Here is a 22,826-nt window from a genome sequence, read left to right as displayed (position 1 = left end):
AACCAACTACTATATTTTGCCACTGGTTAAAGAGATCTCATAGTGTAAATGCTTACCCCGAGCTCTCAATACTCTGATATTGCACTGTGTTTGAGTTGTACGCCTTCTGGTGTCATCTGGTCCAACACCAATGGGGACTAGGCTCTAAGGAAAGCCGTCTCGGGTGTGGACCAATCAACTTCAAGGACAGGGCATATTATCATTATCAGAGTTGCTTCTTTTTGTTTGCTTTTTTGACTACTTGTGTTGTGGTTATTGCAAACATGATGCCTTGAATAAAGGTGTCAGTTTTGTACCAGTTTAAAAGGGTAAAAACCTACTATATTTTGCCACTGGTAAAAGAGATCTCATAGTGTAAACACCAGGGGTGGTTATGCCCGCACGCGGAAGGATGCTTACATCCACGTCCGCATCGTTTAGCCTGGGGGGCTGAAACGGCGCTGTGATCCCCCACGGCCCCACCCCTCGAGGGGGGAGTTGCTATATAAGGCGGTGAGCCGGTGGGCTCGGGGTTCAGTGTTTAGCTTAAACCAGTGAAGAAGGAAGGCCGGCTAGATAGGCCCTGGGACTCCCCTGGATCGCCTTCCTTCTAAGGACCGACCAGGGCAAGCCAGTGGCGTGGCCCCGAGACTCCAGAGCCGATGTTCTTGTAAGAGCCGGTCTGGGGACTCAGGGTGCCGTAATCCCAGCTTGGCCAGAGCTGGGTTAGCTAGCCTCCCCTAGCTCTGTAGTGGAGGACCTGGGAGTAGGCTAGCCGGGATAGAGATTGTGGGATCTCCCTGTTAGACGGGTGAAGGGGCCGATACCCCTTCGAGTGTTGTATACCTTGGCCTGTATAGAGTTGAACGGTTAATAAATAAGTGTGCCTCCGACTACGTCGTCCAAGTCTCTTTGAACCTACTACATATATATATGTGTGTGTCTAACGGACATTATTTAACTCGGCCTAGATTTAATACATATATATATATATGAAATTGAGTAAGGTCATACCTGTCTGAAACTTATTGAAAAAAGAAAGTGAGTAAATGTTTGAATGACGCGAAGAATGGTTGTTTATTTATACTCATATGACTTATTTAGAGAGTCATGTTGCCATTTGCTCAAGTGAGCGTGAGATTGTGCTCGTCACCATTAGTGGCCCTAAGCCAATGGTAGAGGTCTAATTTTCCTAGAGGAAAGCAACATTTCTTCATGTAGACATCTCTAATCACTTTATTCCCAAGAAAACACAATAATTGTAGCTTTGGGTTACAGCAATAGTGTTCATTCGCCGTGTTCAACTGCTAAATGCGATAGGGTCTCTCGTCCACTTCGTAGTATAAGGGGGCACTGTTCATTTCCTACAGTACAGTAATAACTGGGTGCCTGCAGGAATGAAACAGAGCCAACGTGGCTTGTTGGTGGGCGTGCTGACCTTTTTGACTCGCAAGCCAGCCTATTTGATATCGCTCCGGGGCTTTATAGAGATGTTTCAGTCGGCTGTACACATAACTACCCTCATACTTCTCTAAACTGCATTTGGACCGAGGCAGGTTCTCAATAATGCTCAGAGATACTCACGTAATGTTATGCTGCTCTGAAATTGTTGCTGTATTATACATCTACTATAACGAGGTCTCTTTATGTAAATAATAAACAAACGCCCTTAGTCAATCGACACTACTTTTTATCTCGTGCATACGTGGGGTCTAAACCAATGAAAGGCATAAATGTGCATCCTGTGCAAAATAAAACTTGGGCATTCAAGATCATTTTCTATTTCTTTCATTCAACAGAAGGTTGTCTTGCCTTTTAGTTGGCACAGAGTCCTGTGGAAGAGGTATGTGGATGCCACTTTCGTCATCTGGCCACATGGCCTCCCAGCATTGAACCACTTCTTGGACCACATCAATTCTAGACACCCATCCATCAGATTCACCATGGAAGTGGAGAAAGATGGTAAACTACCATTCTTGGATATTGTTTGAGAGGAGGCCTGACGGATCCTTGGGACATTCTGTCTACAGGAAAGCCACCCACACAAATTCCTACTTGAAACCGGATTCCCACCACCACCCATCTCAAGAGAATTCTCTCATCAAAACGCTATACCACAGAGCCCATGGCATTTCTGACCAACACCACCTGGCCGGTGAATTAAGACATGTACATCGGGCCCTCAGGATGAACGGATACTCTGACCGCACTATCCGACAAGCTGTTTCTCCCACCACACAGAAACAGCCACATGAAACTCCGACCAAAACTATCACGTTACCATACATAACAGGCGTGACCAAAAAGATCTCAAAAATTCTAAACAAACATAAGATCCAAGTCCGATTCAGTACAGTGCATACAATCCATGATCTGATTCCATCTGTGAAGGATGTCGTTCCTGACTTACAGTATCCTGGAGTCTACAAATTGAGTTGCAGTTGTGGTGATTGCTACATTGGAGAAACGAAACGTCATGTTTCTGATCGTGTCCGCGAGCACAAGTCAGATCTGAAACACGGCAGAACTGATTCTTCGGCCGTTGCCGATCATTGCTACAACTCTGTGGGCTCTCCTGAAATTGTCTTTTCCGAGACCAAGGTGCTCTGCAAACCTCCTGGCTACCATCAAAGGTTTGTACACGAAGCCATACAAATATACAAACACAGACATAATTTCAACCGTGATGATGGTTACAAACTGAGTAATCATTGGAAAGATGTGATTAACCATGCAAAAAAGATTTAACTACACTTATTTGGACCATCTTATTTGACAGACAACTATTACAGGTTATTGATAGACAGCCAGGCTTGTTTTACCATGTTTAGTTGTTTCTTTTTTCACACTATTGTTATGTAGGCCAGGCTTAGTCACAAACCGTACCTCTCCATAACAAAGGCTCAGCCTCTTAAGCCTCACCTTACCATATTAAAAAAAAGTGTGCCGTACTTGGCCCTTCCCTTCTCCAACCATTATATATACGGAGTGGTAGCTCTTGTAATCTCTCATTTACTTGATACAGCTGTCGTGGCTGTGACGGTTCCACCTGAAGACGGAAGCTTGTGTTGCCTCCGAAACGTCGTGATTTTTATTTTATTTTACTTTTATTAATTGTAATGTTTTACCTACGTGACTTTACCGAAGAAAACCTAAGAACATGTTAAGAGACTCATGTTTATTTCAAAACTATTTTATAAAGCCTGTCTTCGCCAAGCAAAGTTTTCAACATATATGTAATAATTAACATGATGTGATTTATTTTACAATTTTATCTACAATCAGTCACTAACAACTACTCAAAAAAAATTTCCGCAAAAAAATCTAAAATTGTTGATTTGATTTAACTTCTTATATTTAGAGACGTATCCATCGGAAACTGCTCAATTTAAAGATTCCGTTTTTTAAAAAAAACACAAATGAATGAACTTAATAATCTCTGAGGGGAAGATTCTATCTTTTACCGTTTTCGATTTATTAAGATTTGAACATCATAAAATGTGTATTTTTTCGTTCAAAACCGCTTTAATCCGAAATATCCAAAAAACAATCAAATATAGAACAATGGCCTGTGAAATTAATGTTATGTAAAACACATCTTCATTCACCTAGTGAGTCTCAAAGTACATTTTCATGAGGGTCCTGCTTCGGATAATTTCACCTAAGGGCTTACACTAAATATTCCACTCAGAATGGCCAGCAACCTACTTGCTGCACTTCTTCATGAGCTATTCTGTAGGTGGATGTCTCATACACAATCTCTCGTGATCCACACACCCCTTAAGAAATATGATTCTTTACTTGGAATAGTTATGAACAAATCGGTGTGATCAAATTCTGGAGATAAAAAAAATACGTTACAAAGGGTTGAAATCATTATAATTTTTATCGTTCATTCACATACAATCGGTTGATAAGCTCCAAAAAATTAGCACTCAACTGAAATGCGTCTATCTCGTGCCATAATCCCAAACAGTGGCTTTGTCTCTCCACACGTTGACCCAAACTGAAAGCCAAACTGCTGATTTCACTATTTGCCCCTCGAGTTTTAGAACGATTTTTTTAAATATTGTGAATATTAATCATGGGTCACTAGTCAAGCAGTTGTATGGCATGTACACAAAACACGGGGAATGGTTTTAAAAGTTGTATAATCCCCTGTAGATGCCACTGGTTCTTAATTTTCTGCAGATGTAGATGCCACTGGTTCTTCATGTGGCATCTACATGACATACGGACAGGTTTGTTTGTATCTCTGAAAGTTCGTAAGTCGAATGTTCGTAAGTAAAGGAGTCCCTATACAGTAACGTGCTGCATGTGAAACACAGCAACTGTCCAGGTCGTTGAGTGGGTTGATCGTGGCCCACCAGTACAGCTCACACTGTTTGGTGCAATCGAACGCTTTCTATTCTTCTCCTCTGGGTGGCAGTGTTAAACGCAATTTAATTTTCGCGCAGCGGGTCCAGAGCACTCTGACTGTGGTATCCACGGAAAAGTGTAATAACGCAGCAGGCTACGCGCTTAAAATAAATGCGAGGCAATGTTCTATTGTGATATGCCACATCTGCTATTGTTTTATTTCATCGAGAACATTACATTTAGGGCTTTATTTTTTTTAGAACACCAAATTGAGAGTGCCCGTGATGACTTTTGCCCGTTGCGCAGGTAACGAGTGCAGATTTAACCATTTTTATCATAATCCGGTTGTTGTACGTGCACGCAACAACACTACGATCCGAGTCCCGACACGGCTTGTTGTGGACACAACAAATTGCAGCCATGCTGATAGTGCAACGGTTACCTCCTGCTCTGGCCAAGTCGCACGCCTCGAATCGTTTCCCCCCACAGAAGCGTCCGTGCTCGCTTGCGTGCCCTGTTATGAGCAGCGGTGCCACTCCTGATCCGCGAGGCGGTTCGACACCACCACCACGGACATGAAGAAGGCCACTTCATGCGTTGTTGCTTTTTGTTTTTGCAAAAACCATTAAAGCTGCGGTGAAAGCTGGATACCTTGTTCACAACATGTGGGGCGAGCAGTGTGGTGTAGCGGTTTAGCGCTGCGCTGCGCACCGGACCCCGCGACCCGATGTTCGGTTCCCGCTCACGGCCACCAACACCAGTGACGATGATCTAAATCGGTTCTGGGCATCCGCTAGCTGGACTCGGCCTCAAATAATTACCCGGTGCGGTGTCTAAACATCGCCACTGGGTAGACAAAGGCGACCGGGTGTAGTGCTGGCCACCCACCCCCTCGTGTGCCGTGCCGGCCTTCATTGGTGCTACTCGCTAACAGCACTTGCTCCGACAGTCTCTTAAGGCTACATGCGTGATCTTTGTCTTGTAGGAGTGGTGCCATTGTGGTTGGCAAAATGTCTTACGATCCCATCAAACTCCACAGAGGCCACTCTTACAGGGGGTTTTCTGTTTCTATAGGATTCGTTCGAATGGCCTTGTTCAGGAATACTGTACATTGCTTGGTGATGCTGCTGCGTTGGCAGTGGTGCACAATTACAAATGTATGTGATATACAAGGGCCATTGCCCGATACGTCGTCTCTGATATATTTGTTTAAAACAGTGTGAGTTCAGTGTGAGTTTTATATGGTGCTTTTCTTAGTACGCTATTGTTGGCTTCTTCCTGTTTTCGAGGCTTAGGAATGTAACGTAAAAAAACACCTGCTTTCGATAAAGGCTGTGATTTCATTAATACTCTTTCAGCAGTCCATACCCAAAGTTGTAGCACTGTAAGCTGTGAAATAACTGCAGCAGCTGCAACACACTTAAAACTGCACGTGAACGTACGTGGCCATTTTTTAAAATACCCTTTTTCCACGAAGAGAAAACAAAACAATATTAGAGATGTTGGTTAGACAGTCGTATACGTGCTGTAACTTTCCGCTGAATCGCATTTTATTCTGTGGTCGCGGCTGTAACGAGGGGGCAGAGAGACTTTGTGGAGTGCTGGCTGACTGTTGGATGTCAGCATCAAAGGGTGAAAGTGTCTTGTTGCATTAGGGATGTATTGAGATACCCTCAAGGGCACCCTATCTCACATCAAAGTGACTCAAGCTGCAGTCTTAAGCGATACGTGTGCTCAGGGGACAGGGAGGAGCTGCGTTAGAATTGTGCCAAAAGGTTTAGAGAGAGAAAAAACGCATCTCAGGCGGAAAAACCGAGTGAATGAAATGTGACCAATAATAGCGTTGTGCAGATGTGCGTCATATCGTGAATTATCGCTTAGTAATTGGTCTATAGAGGTCGTTTGTGTGCCCGTTATTGGGTATGTATGTCCTGCACAGTTATTTTTAAACAAAAGTTTATTTTGGCGTGTTGATGATGATTGGTAGCCAGACCGGGCGGCTTCCTGGCAAAAAATGTTTTTGACCTTCTAAATCATGTACAAGTGTAATGCCTTAGCCCAGTCACGTACGATGAACATAGTATTATATTAATCTGATATTGAAGTTCTCATGCATTTGTAATAACAGCCATAGAGGGTTCACGTGGGGATTGGCTTGCCGGTCCTGCTTGTAGCCAATAAGGGTTGAGATAGGGAGCATGGCCCAGGCGTGATCACGGCATGTCATCAGGAGTGATTGGCCTAGCCATTCGGGGCCCCAGCTAATGGGGAGCCGGATGAGAGGCGTGGTCCCGGGATTGACAGGGAACCATCGAGAATGGTCAAGGCTGTCCATGAACGATTGGCTGGGGGGACCACGTGACGAAGGGATTAAGAGAGAGTGAGAGAGAACGATCGAGAGCAGACTGGGAACCGAGAAGAGCAGGGTCACGCGTGTACGGGGGCTCTGGGTGCCACGTGCGCGGTGGGGACTTAGTGTGAAGTCTGTCCTCTCTCCGTTGTCTGCCAGCAACGGAGAGTGAGTGAGTAAAGTGTATTGTGGAAGTGGAAATAAAAGGACTGATTCCGAAGCCGTCTCAAGAAGGATTATTACACATATACTGACATCCTAGGTCGGTTGGCATATGCATCGCACAAGCTCCGTTTACCAGTGATCTTCACGAATCATGTGCCAGTGGCTCAGGTCGGCCACGCAACACCACCACTGGCGTGAGACATCTGCTAGTTTTTGTGCAGGATATAGTGCACACGTGTGCGAGTGTAACGGTGTGATTTGTGAACAATTTTGTCCTTGAATTTCGGGGTGTGTGCTTATGTACATACGTGTGTATGCGATTGTAGATATGAGTGTCACCAATAAATTGTTGGTAATGCACATCAGTAAGTTTATCTGATATTAACTTACCCTAGATACATGGTATGATATGCAACACAAATGCTTTGCCAATGACAGCTGTGTGACCAGATATTGACCCCATTACCACGTCTAATTCTGGCCTGAACAGATAATCCCCAAAAGTGCGGTTGGTCCACCAGCCTAATCAGACTTTAGAGTGAATGGACGTATGAGGGTGCGCACACGCACTTGTGTGTGTTGAGTGATGTTAGAGTGTATGAGGTGTGGTGCTGACCACACCACCCCTGATGTGCCAGGCAGACCCTAACAGTAACGCAACAGCATTCGAGACAAAGGGCTCTGTGGCAATACAGATAGTTGTTTCTTTGTGCGAGTGCTAACTTGTGCATGCATGTATGTGCGTGCGTTGGTATAGGTGTTCGCGAACAGCACTTGGCCCAAAAGTGTGTTAAGGCTATACGGGGGATCTTTGTCTATGTCTTTGGAGCAGGAGTGGAGCAGTTAACATGCTGCGCTACAACCCGGCAACGCGATTTCGATTCCCGCTCATGGCCAACACGAGGGACGATTATCTGAACCCGGTCCTCGGCCTCCCCTAAGTCGACTCAGCCTCAAAAAAGTACATATGGTGTGTAGTAAACATCACCGGGGAGACAATTGCAGCCGGGCGTGGTGCTGGCCACCCACCCCCTCGTGTGTCATTCCGGCCTTCACGGGTGCTCCTGAACAGCACTTACCCTAATAGTCCGGTGAAGGCTGTATAGGGTATCTTTTTCTTTGTGTATATATGTATGTATGTGAGCTGCGTATGTGCGCTTGCATCTGCATTAGTGATACATGTCCTGGGTATCACATTGAACTGCTCAAATCCTGTAAGCAGCTTACACAATGTTAGAATGGTGAAATCTACTTTTGTTCCTAATAATGCAACTCCCAGGGATTTTGTGTCCTAAAATACTCTACTGTGCTCACTGAACATGATTTAAACAAATATATCTTGGGAATGTCAAATATTTTCTCTCATTAATGGTGCACATATTAGGTTAAATAGATTGTATTTTAGTATGAGAATAGGTTTTCCCCTTTTTTCTGGCAACAAACATGTGTTAAGATGTTAAAACACCAAACTGAAACCTTTTACAAGGTATCATGTCTGCATTAACCACAATACTTGCGGTCAGAATGCAAACAAAAACATACTCTGATATCTTGATTTGAAGCTTTTGTGACTGCAGGAATCCATACTCTTTGGTTCTTTCGGTAAAGTCACGTAGTAATAAATAAAATAAAACAAATCACAACGTTTCGATCGCAACACAAGCAGTAGTCATCAGGCAAAGGAGTCAGCCTCTAAAGGCAAACTGTTTATAAAGGTTTGGGGTTGGGCGTAGCCCAAGTGTATCAACAGCGCCAGGAGCATGGGCGGTACACGAGTGCCAATGCAGCAACAATGCCAATGCAGCAACAATGCCAATGTAGCAGCACTGGCAATGCAGCAACAATGCCAATGCAGTGGCCAAGAGAACTGCCTTGACAAGAGGTTATATAGGTAAGAAAGGGGGGGAGGAGCAAGGGGGGAGAGAGAGAGGGGGTAGGGGGATGGGGGGGGGCGTGAGCGCTCAGGGAGAGGATCTGAAGCTGGGGGGGGAAAGTGGGCGGGGCTGGAAGTGGGAGGCTGGGAACGCTGGGGATGGGGGGGAAATTAACTCCGAAAAATAGACTAGTACCTGGCAGATATGATGGAACCATAAACACTTAAAGTTTTACCTGGTTAATACAATCCTTCCAATGATGCTCAATTTCTATCCATCTTCTCGGTTGAAGTTATGTCTATGTTTTTATATCTGAATGGCTTCATGGACAAACCTTTGATAGTAGCCCGAAGGTTTGCAGAGTACCTTGGTCTCGGAACAAATACAATATCATGCGAGCCCACAGTGTTATAACAATGGTCAGCCATGGCAGAAGTATTTGTTCTGTCGTGTTTCAGATCTGCCTTGTGTTCGCGAACACGGTCCAAGACATGTTGTTTTGTTTTCCCAATGTAACTGCTACCGCAGGTACAACTCAGTTTTGTAGACTCCAGGATATTGCATGTCAGGAATGACATCCTTTACAAATGGGATTAGATCACAGATTTTGTGTACTGTATTGAATCGGACCTGGATCTTCTGTTTGTTTAAGATTTTGGAAATATTTCTGGTAACACCTGCTATGTATGATAAATATCCTGGAGCCTACAAACTAAGTTGCACCTGTGGTGGCTGTTACATTGAGGAAATGAAACGACATATCTCGGACCGTGTTCGCGAACACAAGGCAGATCTGAAACACGGCAGAACCAATAGCTCTGCCGTGGCTGACCATTGTTTTAATGCTGTGGGCTCGCATGATATTGTTTTTTTCCGAGACCAAGGTACTCTGCAAACCTTCGGGCTACTTTCAAAGGTTTGTTCATGAAGCCATCCAGATATATAAACATAGACATAACTTCAACCGAGAAGATAGATACAAATTGAGCAATCATTGGAAGGATGTTATTAACTGTTATTAAATGTTTTTAACCAATTAAAACCCTAACTGCTTTCTTACCTATATAACCTCTTACCACGGTAACTCTCTCTCCCACTTCAGCAAAAATGTTCTTGCTGTGGTTATCCCACCTGATGATGATTGTTCGTGTTGCAATCGAAACGTCGTGATTTAATTAATTTTATTTTATACCTACGTGACTTTACCGAAATAACCAAAGAGTATGGATCCCTGAAGTCACGAAAACTTCGAATCTAGATTGTATAGTGAGAGGCTAGCAGTGGAGAAGCTAGCAGAGTGCAACATAGCAGGCTAGCGGAGAGAGATAGAGCGTGCAGAGCATAGCAGACGAGCAGTAGAAGAGGAAGAGTTATGACGGAGATACGTGGTGTTGAACGTGGGGGGAGTTCTATATGAATAAAGTGACACAGGAGAAAAATAAGTTGTCTGCGTGAAATAACACCACTACATTTGTAAGCAGTAAATACTTTGTTGATCCTATATTTTCAGTCATTAAGCTAATTTCGTGCACAATTTCAACTCCAGCCATAACGTGGACGGTTGGCAAACTTGTCTGAACGCATGTGCAGCGAGTCGACTCAACCTCAAATGAGTACCTGGTGCAATGTATAAACATTGCCACTAGGGAGACAAAGGCAGCCAGGCGTGGTATTGGCCACCCCCTTATGTGCCGTGTCAGCCTTGGTAGGTGCTCGCTGACAACACTTGCCCCAACAGTTTGTTACAGGCTATACGGGGGATCTTTGTCTTTGTTTGCAACAAGGCTGGTGATCGGACATGCAGCATTAACACTTAACGATTCTCGATTTAAAGCTTTCATGACTGCAGGGATTCATATTCTTGGATCTTTCGGTAAAGTCACGTAGAAGGGAAAAAAAACCCATAATACAATTCTCACGACGTTTCGGCCACAACACAAGCAGCCGTCCTCAGGTGAAGAACAGAGCTCTCGGAAAGACAGCATCCTAATGAACACTGCTAAGCTTGGCAGCGTATTTTAAGCTGGGTGGGAGGAGCAGAGCGCCTTGACAAAGGGGTTTACGTATCAACAAAGGAATTTAGTATATTGACGCTAAAGAACTGCTTCTACCCTACTACCATACAATAAACTGATGTGAAAAAAACTAGGTATAAACTACATAAATATAATCAATGTACTCAATATACTCTCCAATAAGCTGAGCTATTAACATTAACTGGGTATACACTACACTATATAATGACTACCATATAGTGAACCGATAAAAACTAAAATATAAACTACATCAATATAATCAATAAACTCAATATTCTCTCCAATAAGCTGAGTTTACATATCAACAGAGGAATTTAGCATATTGACACTAAAGAACTGCTTCTACCCTACTACCATACAATAAACCGATGTGAAAAAACTAAGTATAAACTACATCCATATAATCAATGTACTCAATATACTCTCCAATAAGCTAAGCTATCAACATTAAGTAACTGGGTATACACTACACTATATAATGACTACCATATAGTGAACCGATAAAAATATATGTATATAAACTACATCAATATAATCAATATACTCTCCAATAAGCTGAGCTACTAACAATAAGTCATTATACATTACACTTATACGTCGCTAAAAATATAATGCTTCCAACTAAACTTTTTTCTACATCACACGACTATACCCCGTACTATACACTGCCATAGACAAACCCCAACATTGAATCATACACTGCGTTACGATACACTACCCTATACCTTAGACTATACATTGTAATATTACACTATGTATTATTCTACAAACCCTACTGTATACCACACTGCTGTATATTCACTATACCATTACGATACTATATATTACCTTATACATTATATTAGACATTACACTATTATACTATTTATTATTATACAATCTGCTGTACACCATACCATTGACCGTCGCATGAAAGGTACTAAGAGGAAGCAAAGAAATATGTAATGGGAGAGAGGTAGCAGGAAACTTATCTGGTAAAGGGGCAACTACCCCTTCATGTATTACATGTTGGTGTAATAAATATGTTGCCTCTAAGAAGTACATCTGCGACTCAGTTTAATCCACTACACAGGTATCCCTCGATTTACGAACGTCCGGTATTACGAAATTTCGCGTTAATGTAATTAAAAAATTATGGGAAATCGAATTTCGTGAACGAAATTTCAATACGGCATGCGGTCATCAAACAAGAAGCCACCCAATGAGGCTGCGTCGTCATCCATCGGCGACAGCGTCGTCATCCATCGGCGACAGCGTCGTCCTCCATCGGCGACAGCGTCGTCATCCATCGGCGACAGCGTCGTCATCCATCGGCGACAGCGTCGTCACCCATCGGCGACAGCGTCGTCATCCATCGGCGACAGCGTCGTCATCCATCGGCGACAGCGTCGTCATCCATCGGCGACAGCGTCGTCATCCATCGGCGACAGCGTCATGGGTGTCCCTGCAGTGCAACAGTGACACTTCCACATCGCCTTGCTAGTCATTCCAACATGCAGCAGATCTTTTGGCGAGTTTCCTGAAAATGTCAATAAGAAAAATGTATTTTTATTTAATCGTTTTAATATTTGTTACTTATTGTCGTTTTTGTTTTGTGAAAAGTGATACAGGTGTATATTTTTTAAGTTCGGAGTAGAGTTCGAATGATTGTCCGAAACATAATCCCGAATTTTTTGTGTTATATTTGTAGTGACATAGCGCTGACTGTTTTACAGCAGCTGCAACTTGCTTAGCGCACACGCCATTGAGCATATACATGGGTGTGCCGGCAAGGTGAAGGAACTGGGGCAAGGGTCAGGGTAGACCTCGTGGAGAAGCCCCTGGAACCCTCTGGTGGATTCGAGAAGGAAGGCGTGGTTAAGGCGGAGCCAAGCCGCGCCAAGTGGAATATAAGCAGCAAATGCCCTTAACTCCTACATGGCTGAAGAGGAAGCCATGTTAATTGAAAAGGCCCGCATACAAGAATAATCAAGCATAGCAACTGCTGCCGCACGGAGGAAAGCAGAGCAAGAAGAAACAAGCATAGCAATTTCTGCTGCACGGAGGAAAGCAGAGCTTGAAGAACAAGAGAGTGCATTAGTAGCTATTGCCGCATAGAGGAAAGCAGAGCTCGAAGAACAAGGGGATATATTAGTGGCTACTGCCACATGGAAGAAAATTGAGCTGGATGCTAAGTTAAGCACCCTACAACTAAAAAAGGAAGCAGCTGCTGCAAAGGCCCAGGCAGAGGTGCTCGAAGCAGCAGCCAATCTGGATAAAGAAGAGAATTGGAGTGAGTTTGGCACTCTGATGCCTGTCAAGGACCATGATCAACTTACCAGAAAAAAATATTTTGGACTGGTCTGAACAATTCACTAATGTTCCTCCACCAAACGATACTGAACAAAGGGTGGACGTTGAGGCATCGCCATCTCCACATCGAATGAACATGAATGCTGTCTACGGGAATGGTGGAAATGCATATCCTGCCCTGGCAGTTAGTCGCCGACTCAGCATCGCACACGTCGGGTCAGACATGAATGCACCAAGTCAGACCTACATTCCAGACAGTGTCAAAAAGGGATCAAACCAACGTGATCGAAACCCTTTGGGCCCACAATCCAACACAATCACGAATGACGGCATGCAAGGCAATATAGCCAATAATGGCACTTCACAAACGCCAGTATGGACATACCCTGGATCAGCAGGCATAGGGGACTTTGTTAGGTACCTGGCTCACTGCGAACTAATCAACACAGGACTCGTTAAGTTTGATGACCACTCTGAGAACTATCAAGCTTGGAGATCTACCTTCAGGAATGCAATCAGAAATGCAGACATTTCTGCAAGCGAAGAACGCGACCTGTTGGTGAAATGGTTAGCAAACGAATCTGCAGAGTACGCAAAAAGGATCCGGTTGGCAAACATAGACGACCCTGTCTCAAGCCTGCATGCGGTGTGGGAGAGGCTCGAGGAGTGCTATGTTAGCCCAGAAACCATTGAGAAGGCTCTCTTCAAGTAGTTGCAAAGCTTTCCAAAATATCTGGTCGAGACAATAAAAGGTTACGAGAGCTTGGAGATCTTTTGATGGAGCCGGAAATCAGCCCTGGCTGACCCCTATTTACCAGGTCTCATTTTCTTGAATACTATAGCGTGAACCCCATCGTAGAGAAATTGCCATTTGACGTGCAGGAAAAATGAGCGAGTTCAAGATACAAGTCAGAGCATCAGGTTGCATTCCCCCCCCCACCCCCATTCTCGTTTTTCTCAAAGTTTATCCACAACCTGGCTAGGACCAGAAATGACCCGAATTTTATGTTTAGCACCACGGGGATTTCCAGTCCAGAAGCGTTTCCTTCAGACGATCGTTAAAAAGACTTTAAAGACTAGGACCTTAACGTCGACACACCACCAATCCAACGCAGCCTTGAACTGAGTTGAGACCTGAAAGCGGACATATTCACATTCCGAGTATCAATTGGAGAGAAACCTTACACGTGACGTGGCATCTTGTCGATGGTAAACAGCCTGTATGATCCACTAGGATTTGTAGCGCTGGTCACCATTCAAGGCCGTTGGATACTCAGAGACCTTTGTGCTGATACACAAGACTGGGATAGCCTGTTGCCTGAGGAACGGCAACAAAAATGGGAAACTTGGAGAAATTCCTTACAGGCACTTGAGCAGCTACAGATTCCACATTCCTACACACCCACATCCCTTTCCGTAACCCAACGGAAGGAGTTACATGTGTTTGCAGATGCTTCTACGATGGCCATAGCAGCCGTAACTTACCTACAAACCACAAGCACAGAAGGGATCCAGCATGTTGGGTTCATATTAGGCAAGGTCAAATTGGCTCCACAACCAGAACATACCATCCCAAGGCTCGAGCTGTGTGGAGCCGTTCTAGCTACAGAAGTGGCGGAACTGATCTTAGACGAATTGGACGTTAAACTGGATGTGGTCAAGTTCTACATGGAAAATAAGGTCGTACTAGGCTACATACACAACCAAACCAGAAGGTTCTACACCTACATCAGCAACAGGGTGGAACGCATCAGGAGATCGATGCAGCCAGAGCAATGGAATTACGTTCCAACTGAGCAGAATCCAGCAGATCTCGTAACTAGGTCCATCCCTGCAACTCTGTTAAAGTAAACCATCTGGCTGATGGGTCCAGCATTCCTCTTACGACGTGACGGTGGCCCATGTACTACCAAAGAAACCTTTGGACTCGTAGAGCCCGAGTCAGAGAAGTAGATTCGTCCTCAAGTGACAACTTTGGTCACAAATGTGCAACCAAGAAGTCCACTGAGTCCACACCATTTGAACATTACTGGAAATGGACGACGCTCGTGCTAGCGATAGCACATCTAACGCATATCGCAGACTGCTTCCATCGCCCGATGAGAGGCACCACTGGTAGCTGCAATGGGTGGCATCACTGCACAGTGCCACACACTGAAGATGAGCTTTCTAGAACAAGGAAATCAATCTTCCGCTGTGTGCAACAGGCAGCTTATGCAAGTGAGATCAAGTCCATCAACAAGAGAGAAGACCTTCCTAGGGTCAGCACTCTCATGAAGTTAAACCCCAGGATGGACAAAGACAGCTTGCTCAGGATTGGTGGTCGGCTAGGGAATGCAAAATTAGATGAGAATGAATGAAACCCCCTTATAATCCCGAGCCAGAGCCACATCGCAATTTTACTCGTGCACTACTACTACAAGAAGGTCAAGCACCAAAGTCGGCACTTCACAGAAGGAGCAATCCGATCTGCAGGGTTGTGGATCGTTGGAGCAAAGGGGTGCATCACCAGCACAATCCACAAGTGTATCAGGTGTTACAAGCTACATGGAAAACAGGAAGAGCAGAAAATGGCAGACCTCCCAGACGATCGACTCAGTATGGAACCTCCCTTCACCTCTGTAGGGATCGACGTGTTTGGACTGTGGGCAGTCATCGCACCAGAGGAGGGCTCACGAACAACAAACGTTGGGCAGTGCTGTTCACCTGTATGATTACACGAGCAGTGCACATCAAAGTCATCGAGTCCATGTACTTTTCGAGCTTTATAAATGCACTCCGGGGATTCTTCGCCATCAGAGGGCCAGCCAAGCAACTCCGTTCTGATTGTGGAACCAATTTCACTGGAGCATGTAAAGAGCTTAACATCAGTATGGAGAATGTTGAAGACGATTCTGTAGGGAAATACCTTAGTGACCAAGGTTGCACATGGATCTTCAATCCTCCTCACTCTTCACATATGGGTGGAGCCTGGGAACGTATGATCGGGATTGCTCGACGCATTTTCGACTCCATGCTGTGTGATGTCGGGTCCACACAGCTCTCTCATGAAGTACTGACCACTCTCATGGTAGAGGTCTCAGCCATAATTAACTCAAGACCCCTGATCCCCATCTCAACTGATCCGGAGTCACCATTCATCTTGACTCCTGCTACAATTCTTACCCAGAAGACAGACGTGCTCACAGCACCCACCGAGGAGGTCAGCACTGCAGACTTCTACAGACGTCAATGGAGACAAGTACAGAGCTTCGCCAACGTGTTCTGGCATCGCTAGAAAAATTAGTACCTTACGACACTTCAAGTGCGCAGCAAGTGGCAGTCGAACAGACCAGACATCCAAGAAGGTGACCTCGTCCTACTGAAGGACAACCAAGTCAAACAGAATGAGTGGCCAATGGGCCGCATCCTCAAGACAATTCCCAGTGCCGATGGAAAAGTTCGAAAGGTCGAGGTTATGGTTGTGAAGCAAGGTGTTGCAAGAACTTTCGTCAGGCCCATAGTCGAGACAGTACTACTTCTCTCTCGCAAAGATATGGACAAATAAGTTGACCCGTTGAAGTTGTTATACATTTGTTTATGAGATAGAAAATAAATGGTGGTATCTCCTAGATACTTGACAGGGATTGTTCTGCCTCACGGTAGGTGTTTTGCTCCACGGCAGGAGTGGGGGTGTGTGTGTACACAGAAATTTCCTGTTTTTTATGCTGAGTTTGGTCACGTGACCAGGAAGTTACGATTTGACAGCCTCTCAGCCACGAGGCAGGGGCCAGCCTTTACACAGAGTTCAAAATGGTGGCACAAATATTGTCTCCGTGAAGACAGCTGTAACTGTTCATTGTTGGACTTTAAGAAGCATTGTCTGTATGTCCGTTTATGTTCTTATAATATTGGGAATGCTGTTATAATGTTAGAATGACCGTTATAATGCTGTTACATTGTTATGATAAATATGAGGCCTAGTTAACAACGAAGCCTGCCACTTGCCTTATTGTAAATGTTACTTGTAATTGTATAAGTCGAGTCAGACTCGTACCCATTCAACTCTATTGCGATCTTGAGAGCAAGGATGACGAAATATCTCATCCACAGTTCAGTATAATGTGTAGTGCTGTACATTTAGGCTGCAGCATGGTGATCACACGATGTGCCCTTGCTTAACACAGTAGCTTACTCTCTTGTATAGCTGTTCAGTACTAATGTGGATGCCTGGTCATTCCTGGATCTATTGCTGAGTTTCATGTTATCTAAGACAATGTTATGATGCTGTAGTGTTCATTCATTGTATTGATATTACCAAATATTACCAGATGCTGTATTTGTGCTGTGTTTTTCCATCAATTTTACCTCGTTCAATTCATTAAATATGGTTGGAGTCGGATGTTCACCCTGGCTCTGAAGGTTTATTGAACGCGAGGTTATCTACTCGGATAGTGGTGCAATGCAGCGCACAGCGAGGTCGAGACATTTGTGTAAGATCACACCCAGGGATCTTCTGCGTTGGGTCTTTCACAAGGCGATATTTGTTTGCGAGTTGTTTTGAACTCCATTCAGCTCTCCAAGCGGCGTTGGAGTTGCATTCCCATTGTTAAAACTGAAATTTGTGTCAGTGGCATTAGCTTAATACAAGTAAACGCTTGACCAGTTTCTACATTCAGTGTCTCATAAATTTAACCCATAACTGGTAAACCATGCACTCCTGGAAGGGTGTGGCTGATGAGATGTGTAAAACAATAAAGCCGGCCTCGTGATAATGTGGGAGGTTTGTTAATTGGTCTTTATGAAAATATCTGGTCACCCATTTTGACTTTGCATTTTTCTCCGAAGCTGGGAACATGAACAAATTCCAGTCATGGCTAAGACTAATTTTATCGAAAAGTGTTTAAAGAATATGTGAATGATTTTTTTTTCAGGAAAGCCAATAGGGGCGGTTTGTAAATATCACTCAAAATAACTTACATTTTGGCTCAATGACCACAAAATCTCTCCTGAATACATTTGTACAAATGTATTTTCAAGTACATTGTAATTTATGTGCATACATTAACTCCTTCCCCTGGCCTTCACACCTGATTGCCTCACAAATGACGACATCACATGTATCCCTCTTTTTAAGAATGAACCAGGAGGATTTCTCCACAAATATTGCTGTCGCCTGATGATGATAGTTGTAATTACTGGCGAAACAGTGGTGTGCTGTACCCATAACGAATTGGCATGTTTTGTTGACATGACAAACCTTATTAATTGGCTGTCGGGTGGTTGCGGGTTTAATGCCACATTTATATTTACGTGGTCTAACCCAAAAAACCTATAATATGGATAAATACATTTATTTTTTGGAATTTCGAGATTTTGGTGATGCTGTAGTTTGCTCTGAAAGGGGAGTAGTGGGCATAGCACGGCTCTCCCTCAGGGCAGCAGTGGACGGAGCACGGCTCTGCCTCAGGGCAGCAATGGACAGAGCGCGGCTCTCCCTCAGGGCAGCAGCGGAGAGAGTGAGTCTGTCTCCCTCAAGGCAGCAGTGGAGAGAGCGCGGCTCTCCCTCAGGGGAGCAGTGGGCGTAGCACGGCTCTCCCTCAGGGCAGCAGTGGACGGAGCACGGCTCTGCCTCAGGGCAGCAGCGGAGAGAGCGCGGCTCTCCCCCAGGCCAGCAGTGGAGAGAGCGCGGCTCTCCCTCAGGGCAGCAGCAGACGGAGCACGGCTCTCCCTCAGGGCAGCAGCGGAGAAAGCGAGGCTCTGCCCCAAGGCAACAGTGGACAGAGGACGGCTCTGCCTCAGGACAGCAGTGGAGAGAGTGAGTCTGTCTCCCTCACGGCAGCAGTGGAGATAGCGCGGCTATTCCTCTGGGCAGCCGTGGACAGATCACGGCTCTCCCTCAGGGCAGTAGTGGAGAGAGCGTGGCTCTTCCTCAGGGCAGCTGTGGACAGAGCACGGCTCTCCCTCAGGGCAGCAGCGGAGAGAGCGCGGCTCTGCCCCAGGGCAGCAGTTGACAGAGCAAGGCTCTGCCTCAGGGCAGCAGTGGACAGAGCGAGGCTCTCCCTCAGGGCAGCAGCGGAGAGAGTGAGTCTGTCTCCCTCACGGCAGCAATGGAGAGAGCGCGGCTCTTCCTCAGGGCAGCCGTGGACAGATCATGGCTCTCCCTCAGGGCAGCAGTGGAGAGAGCGTGGCTCTTCCTCAGGGCAGCTGTGGACAGAGCACGGCTCACCATCAGGGCAGCAGCGAGCGGAGCACGGCTCTCCCTCAGGGCAGCAGCGGAGAGAGCGTGGCTCTGCCCCAGGGCAGCAGTTGACAGAGCAAGGCTCTGCCTCAGGGCAGCAGTGGACAGAGCGAGGCTTTTACTCAGGGCAGCAGCGGAGAGAGCGCGGCTCTCCCCCAGACCAGCAGTGGAGAGAGCGCGGCTCTCCCCCAGACCAGCAGTGGAGAGAGCGCGGCTCTCCCTCAGAGCAGCAGCGGAGGGAGCACGGCTCTGCCTCAGGGCAGCAGCGGAGAGAGCGAGGCTCTGCCCCAAGGCAACAGTGGACAGAGCACGGCTCTGCCTCAGGGCAGCAGTGGAGAGAGCGCGGCTCTCCCTCAGGGCAGCAGCGGAGAGAGTGAATCTGTCTCCCTCACGGCAGCAGTGGAGATAGCGCGGCTCTTCCTCAGGGCAGCCGTGGACAGATCACGGCTCTCCCTCAGGGCAGCAGTGGAGAGAGCGTGGCTCTTCCTCAGGGCAGCTGTGGACAGAGCACGGCTCTCCCTCAGGGCAGCAGCGAACGGAGTACGGCTCTCCCTAAGGGCAGCAGCGGAGAGAGCGCAGCTCTGCCCCAGGGCAGCAGTGGACAGAGCAAGGCTCTGCCTCAGGGCAGCAGTGGACAGAGCGAGGCTCTCCCTTAGGGCAGCAGTGGAGAGAGCGCGGCTCTCCCTCAGGGCAGCAGTGGACGTAGCACGGCTCTCCCTCAGGGTAGCAGTAGACGGAGCACAGCTCTGCCTCAGGGCAGCAGGGGAGAGAGCGCGTCTCTCCCCCAGGTCAGCAGTGGAGAGAGCGCGGCTCTCCCTCAGGGCAGCAGCGGACGGAGCACGGCTCTCCCTCAGGGCAGCAGTGGATAGAGCACGGCTCTGCCTCAGGGCAGCAGTGGACAGAGCACGGCTCTCCCTCAGGGCAGCGGAGCACGGCTCTCCCTCAGGACAGCAGCGGAGAGAGCGCGGCTCTGCCCCAGGGCAGCAGTGGACAGAGCAAGGCTCTGCCTCAGGGCAGCAGTGGACAGAGCGAGGCTCTCCCTCAGGGCAGCAGCGGAGAGAGCGCGGCTCTCCCCCAGGCCAGCAGTGGACAGAGCAAGGCTCTGCCTCAGGGCAGCAGTGGACAGAGCAAGGCTCTGCCCCAAGGCAACAGTGGACAGAGCACGGCTCTGCCTCAGGGCAGCAGTGGAGAGAGCGCGGCTCTCCCTCAGGGCAGCAGCGGAGAGAGTGAATCTGTCTCCCTCACGGCAGCAGTGGAGATAGCGCGGCTCTTCCTCAGGGCAGCCGTGGACAGATCACGGCTCTCCCTCAGGGCAGCAGTGGAGAGAGCGTGGCTCTTCCTCAGGGCAGCTGTGGACAGAGCACGGCTCTCCCTCAGGGCAGCAGCGAACGGAGTACGGCTCTCCCTAAGGGCAGCAGCGGAGAGAGCGCAGCTCTGCCCCAGGGCAGCAGTGGACAGAGCAAGGCTCTGCCTCAGGGCAGCAGTGGACAGAGCGAGGCTCTCCCTTAGGGCAGCAGTGGAGAGAGCGCGGCTCTCCCTTAGGGCAGCAGTGGACGTAGCACGGCTCTCCCTCAGGGTAGCAGTAGACGGAGCACGGCTCTGCCTCAGGGCAGCAGGGGAGAGAGCGCGTCTCTCCCCCAGGTCAGCAGTGGAGAGAGCGCGGCTCTCCCTCAGGGCAGCAGCGGACGGAGCACGGCTCTCCCTCAGGGCAGCAGTGGATAGAGCACGGCTCTGCCTCAGGGCAGCAGTGGACAGAGCACGGCTCTCCCTCAGGGCAGCGGAGCACGGCTCTCCCTCAGGACAGCAGCGGAGAGAGCGCGGCTCTGCCCCAGGGCAGCAGTGGACAGAGCAAGGCTCTGCCTCAGGGCAGCAGTGGACAGAGCGAGGCTCTCCCTCAGGGCAGCAGCGGAGAGAGCGCGGCTCTCCCCCAGGCCAGCAGTGGAGAGAGCGCGGCTCTCCCTCAGGGCAGCAGCGGACAGAGCACGGCTCTCCCTCAGGGCAGCAGCGGAGAGAGTGAGGCTTTGCCCCAAGGCAACAGTGGACAGGGCACGGCTCTGCCTCAGGGCAGCAGTGGAGAGAGCACGGCTCTCCCTCAGGGCAGCAGCGGAGAGAGTGAGTCTGTCTCCCTCACGGCAGCAGTGGAGATAGCGCGGCTCTTCCTCAGGGCAGCCGTGGACAGATCACGGCTCTCCCTCAGGGCAGCAGCGGAGAGAGTGTGGCTCTCCCTCAGGGCAGCCGTGGACAGAGCACGGCTCTCCCTCAAGCCAGCAGTGGAGAGCACGGGGTCCCTCAGCGCAGCAGTGGACAGAGCACGGCTCTGCCTAACTCTCACTCATCCGTCTCCTCACTGTCACTCAGCCGTCTCCTGAGTCTCACTCACCCGTCTCCTCACGCTCACTGACTCGTCTCCTCTGAGCTGCATGCGATTGTGTGTGAGTGAGTGTGAATGAGCTGTGTGTATGAGTGAGCTGTGTGTATGAGTGAGCCGTGTATGAGTGGATCGACCGTCATCTTTCCGTGGCTGCGCCTCCGATGCTGTGGCCGTGATCTTGCTGCTTCTCGGGGCTCCGAGGTGCGGGACGCACCACAACAACAGGAAGTGGGCAGCTCGTGGTCACGTGACGCACTTCAACCAATCTGGGGGCGTACATGTTTGGGAGGGGCGCACCTCTGGTTCGCTGCATGCTCGCCGTCCCGTGACGCACTTCAACCAATCCGTGTCGCGTTAATCACAGTTACAGAATGACAGAGCTGGGTGTTTATATATGTATTGAATTAAATGTAAACACTTTTAACATGCTTTGTGCATTTGGCGATGCCCGCATTAAGGGGATCAATATTTAGCGATTATAAGCAAGCTATTTTGATTTATATTCTTTGGGTCTTTTGGTAAAGCCACGTAGAAAAAATAAAATAAAGATATCACGACGTTTTGATCGCAACACAAGCAATCGTCATCATAGGCCGCTGTACGTGAGCTGTATCGTTCAGTTTCGTTCCGACAAACGGGGCACTACTTTTTATTTTGCTCAATATGTTCAACGTTAATAAAAGGTATCCAAGCAAAAAGTTCTCCACGCATTATCCTGCAGTTAATGAGAAAAGTGTAATTTATTGGCGCACTATATTGACTGCGTATTGAGACATATAAAACTTTTGAGCTAGATTTTCAACCAATCAGCATCGAAAATGTAAGTAGGTCAGAGCCAAAATCAAGCCAATATCACTACACACATGTAAACATGGAGGAAGACGTAAGCAGCGCAGCTTCATCTGATAGCGGCGATCAAGCTCGATTAACACCCGTAAAGTGTATTCTTCATGTCGGAAAAGATGGTGGGTCACTCCAATTACATTTACATATTGCGTGTGAATGCAATGTAATTCCATAATCAAATTATTTCTCTATAGAAGGTAGGGCTTTAAATATACATGTCCTATCTAATGCTCTTGGTGCCCTTCACATTTTTCTATACATACAAAAGGACCAAGACTATTTAAAATTAAATTTCAGTGACATCTGATATTCAAATTTAATTAATTACAGTACT

The 22,826-nt window shown here is 47.2% G+C and overlaps 1 long non-coding RNA gene across 1 annotated transcript; it reads right to left on the bottom strand.

Annotated features, from left to right (window-relative positions):
- Positions 1 to 3,846: 3,846 nt before the first annotated feature.
- On the bottom strand, positions 3,847 to 21,872 carry LOC144723947 (uncharacterized). Its single transcript, XR_013586422.1, has 2 exons — positions 21,781 to 21,872; positions 3,847 to 12,282 (listed from the first exon to the last, which is right to left on the bottom strand). It is a non-coding gene; the product is annotated as an uncharacterized LOC144723947 (long non-coding RNA).
- Positions 21,873 to 22,826: the final 954 nt, after the last annotated feature.

This window comes from Lampetra planeri, chromosome 19, assembly GCF_965212315.1.
Source record: "Lampetra planeri chromosome 19, kcLamPlan1.2.h2, whole genome shotgun sequence".
Lineage (NCBI taxonomy): Eukaryota > Metazoa > Chordata > Hyperoartia > Petromyzontiformes > Petromyzontidae > Lampetra > Lampetra planeri.
The sequence above is the reverse complement of the archived record's forward strand: the minus strand, read 5'-3'. Positions and strand labels throughout refer to the sequence as shown.